At 44.1% G+C, this 4,663-nt stretch overlaps 1 pseudogene; it reads right to left on the reverse strand.

The window, feature by feature from the left end:
- Positions 1 to 353: 353 nt before the first annotated feature.
- On the reverse strand, positions 354 to 2,882 carry LOC129714264 (nuclease EXOG, mitochondrial-like; annotated as a pseudogene).
- Positions 2,883 to 4,663: the final 1,781 nt, after the last annotated feature.

Genomic DNA, 4,663 nt, shown 5'->3' on the forward strand with positions numbered 1-4,663 from the left:
GCAAGAGGATAGAAGTGTATAAGATCATGAGGGCAATAGATAGGACAGATGCACAGTCTTTTACCCAGTGCAGGGGAATCAAGAACCAGAGGACAAAGGTTTAGGGTGAAAGGGGCGAGATTTAATAGGAAATGGAGGGGCAACTGCGGAAGGTGGTTGAGGCAGGTATTAACCATATAACCATATTACAGCACGGAAACAGGCCATCTCGACCCTTCTAGTCCGTGCCGAACACGTATTCTCCCCTAGTCCCATATACCTGCGCTCAGACCATAACCCTTCATTCCTTTCCTGTCCGTATTATATCAACATTGAAAAGACATTTGGACAGGTACATGGATAGGAAAGATTTAGAAGGTTATAGGCTAAATGCAGGCAGGTGGCTCTAGTGGAGATGGGGTACCTTGGTCAGCAAGGGGAAGTTGGGCCAAAAGGCCTGTTTGACTGTAACATGACTCTATGTACCAAATTAAAGATGATCTACAAGTATCTCATGTCAGTGCTCTGCATTAAAACAGAGCTGTGGCTATGCTCCAGTAACGGACAAATGGTGTGCAGATACAAGTTCTAATGCCTCACAACAGCTGAGGAATTTAAATGCTGTTAATTAAATATCTAAAGTACGCTGTTAGTGTCTGGGAGATTTATCCACCGGATTAGAATCATGATCCATTTAATTTTGTTAGAGTCATTCAAGGAAGGGATTCACCCATCCATGAATTGAGGCCTGAATGAAGAGATTGGCACTAGTGATAGGCACAAAAACGTCTTCATCTTTTGTCATGCTGAGGTATAAAAAATTTATGAGGCATGGGTTTGTCATATAAATCAATGATCTGGATGATGGTGTGGTAAATTGGATTAGTAAGTATGCAGATGATACTAAGATAGGTGGTGTTGTGGACAATGAAGTCAAAGTCTACAGAAAGATTTAGGCCATTTGGAAGAGTGGGCTGAAAGATGGCAGATGGAGTATAATGCTGATAAGTGTGAGGTGCTATATCTTGGCAGGACAAATCAAAATAGGACGTACATGGTAAATGGTAGCGAATTGAGGAATGCAGTTGAACAGAGGGATCTAGGAATAACTGTGCATAGTTCCCTGAAGGTGGAATCTCATGTAGATAAGGTGGTAAAGAAAGCTTTTGGTGTGCTGGCCTTTATAAATCAGAACATTGAGTATAGAAGTTGGGATGTAATGGTAAAATTGTACAAGGCATTGGTGAGGCCAATTCTGGAATATAGTGTACAATTTTGGTCGCCAAATTATAGGAAATATGTCAACAAAATAGAGAGAGTACAGAGGAGATTTACTAGAATGTTGCCTGGGTTTCAGCACCTAAGTTACAGAGAAAGGTTGAACAAGATAGGTCTTTATTCTTTGCAGCGCAGAAGGTTAAGGGGGGACTTGATAGAGGTCTTTTAAATTATGAGAGGGATAGACAGAGTTGAAGTGGATAAGCTTTTTCCATTGAGAGTAGGGAAGATTCAAACAAGAGGACATTCAAACAAAGTGGAGATTGTGAGTCATGGAGTCATACAGCGTGGAATCAAGCCCTTTGGCCCAACTTCTCCAGACTGACGAATGTGTCCCATCTATACTGGTCCCACCTACTTGCATTTACCCCATATCCCTCTAACACTATCCTGTCCATGTACCAGTCTAACTGTTTCTGAAACGTTGCGATAGTACCTGATGATAGGCTCTTAATTAGTAAGGGTATCAAAGGTATTGATATAATTTAATTGATATAATTTAATTGCCACACAACTAGGGTCGGTGGAATTTTGGATTGCCAGCAGTGGTACAGTAATAAAGAACACACAACCACAATAAAAATTTTACACAAACATCCACCACAGCATTCATCACTGTGGTGGAAGGCACAGAACTTGGCCAGTCCTCCTCCATTTTGGTATGGGGAGAAGGCAGGAGAATGGGGTTGAGAAAGATAGATTAGCCATGATTCAATGGTAGAGTAGACTTGATGGGCTCATTGGTCTACTACTGCTCCTATGACTTATGAACAGAGCAGATTTGAAGGGAATTAATTTTCTTAAGAGAGTGATTGATATCTGGAACTCACTGCCAGAGGTGTCAGTGGAGTCAGGTACAATTACTACTTTTAAGAGACATTTAGGCAGACTCTTACCTAGGTTCAGCACAGAGGCACAGACAGAATGAGGGCAAGTAAGATTAATGTTTGGGCAAAATGATGGGCACGGATGTGAGGGGCCGAAGGGCCGTCACTGTTCTGACTGACGGACACGATCTTGAGGATTCAGATGTGGGTTATCCACCCTTGGCTGCTTGGCTTTCTCTGGCTTCCTTCAATTCCACCTCCTGTCTCTTCTGCCGGTACAGATCCCACAGGTACTGGTCTGGCTCAGTCCCACGTTCCCAGAGATCGCCCGTGGCTTTCTCCAAGCCCTGCAAAGTTTCAGGCATTCCTCGCTTTCCGCCCGGCGACGGACAGGGTAAACTCCGTGCTGTCAAACAGCCGGCAGGTGAGCGCCTCACAAAGGTCACTGCACTGCCCGGCCTTGTCCAGGGCCGGGAAGAAAGCGAGGTCAGACATCTTCTCCAGAGTCTACAGGCTCACCTGGCAAACCGAGCGCTTTGTTGGGAACGACAAAGGCTGCCAGAGGCAATAGCCCAGAGGACGTGTTGTTCTTGTGTACGAGGATGACTTTGTACAGGTGTGTGGGCACAGCAACATAATTTGTTCCCATTACCTAAACCTAAACGGAGAGAGAGGTACGATGATAATGACTCCAAATCAAATGACTTACCTTTATAAAGGAGATGAGGAGGGTGGTACATCTGTGGAATTCATTGCCACAAACGGCTGTGGGGGCCAAATCATTTTGTATTTTTAAGGCAATGATTCTTGATTAATGGGGGTGTCAAGGGTTATAGGGAGAAGGCAGGAGAATGGGGAACAAAAGATAGATCAAGCTTGAATGGCATGAGTAGACTCAGTGGGCCATATGGCCTAATTCTGCTCCCATAACTTACGAACAAGACCATGCAAGCAACCAAAGCCCAGACACGGTGGATATTCAGGTGCGGACCAACAGATTTCTGGACTTTAACCAGAGCTTGACCCTACTGAAGGCTGAACAGTTACATTCTGCTGCATTTTGTCCTGTCCTGTCCCCCTCCATATGGTTTTACATTTCACTCTTCTCTCCTTAACTGACATTGTTTTGACTCCTTTACATCTCAAGACTTTGTCAACCCATCTGCCAATCAAACCCACCTTCACCTGTCTCCACCTATCACTAGCCAGGCTTTGTCCCACCCCTACCTCGCTCTTCCAGCTTTCTCCCCCCCCCCCCCCCCCCCCCCCCCCCCCCCCCCCCCCTACCCCCCCCCCCCCCCCCCCGACAGCCTGAAGAAGGGTCCAGACCCCAAACATCACCTATCCATGTCTCTAGAGATGCTGTCTGACCCACTGAGTTACTCCAGCAATGTGTGCCTTTTTGTTCAACATGTCACCATTGGCACCATTATGTACACCAGCACCTTATGTTTTGCAGAAGTCTCTCGCCAGTCACTCCCTCTTCTCCCCTCTCCCATTTGGCAAGAGGTACAGAAGTGTGAAAACGCACGCCTCCAGATTCAGGGACAGTTTTTTCCCACCTGTTATAAGGCAACTGAACCAACCTTTCAACAACTAGAGTGCGGTCCTGAGCTATCTCATTGGGGACGCACGTACTATCTTTAATCGGCCTTTACTGTACTTTAACTTGCACTAAACATTATTCCCTTTATCATGTATCTGTACACTGTGGATGGTTCGATTGTAATCATGTATAGTCTTTCCGCTGACTGGTTAGCATGCAACAAAAACTTTTCACTGTACCTTGGTACACGTGACAATAAATTAAACTAAACTATCCATGTCCTCCTGAGATGCTGTCTGACCCGCTGAGTTACTCCAGCACTGTGCTTTTTGCTCCAGCATCTGCAGTTCCTTGTATCTACTCAAGCACTTTGTGTTTTGCTCAGGGTTCAGTAACTGCAATTCCTTGTTTCTCTTCCTTCCTCAGCAAGACTGTTAATTTCAGAACTTCATCTGAAAAAGAAAATCAGGGCAGGTGGTTGGACAGCTGAAGGGGGAAGTTCAGGCAGCGATTGAATCATTTCCTTGTCATCGGCTGAGGTGCATTTCATTACTTTTCACCGAGGGTTCTTTATTTTATTTTACACCATTATTCCTCCTCTATTGCAAGAGCTTATACACTACCTGGAATGTAAAGGCCAGCTGGGGAAACACAAGCTTGACATGAAGCCGTGTCCTTGAAGTTTTGCTTTGTGTTTGAGCTTTTACATTTATGTGATTGACCGTGGTTCTGATTAGGTTTTAGTGATGGACAAAGGTGAATATTTTCAATCATTTTAAAACAAAGCATCCCTCTTTTGATTTCTATAAAGTGTGACTAAATCAAAATTTGCAATAATTATTTTACTTGAATTCAATTTAATTCAATGATATTTTTATTGTCACATGTACCTAGGTACAGTAAAATGCTTGGCTTTGCAAAGAACCGGTAAAATTACACAGCAGACCTCACCTACGTAGTACACCAGTGTCGCCATATTTCTGGAGCTGACAACGTTACATTGAACTTCTTCAACAAAATACATTTGTTTTAA

The sequence above is a fragment of the Leucoraja erinacea genome, chromosome 2 (assembly GCF_028641065.1).
Source record: "Leucoraja erinacea ecotype New England chromosome 2, Leri_hhj_1, whole genome shotgun sequence".
NCBI classification, from domain to species: domain Eukaryota; kingdom Metazoa; phylum Chordata; class Chondrichthyes; order Rajiformes; family Rajidae; genus Leucoraja; species Leucoraja erinaceus.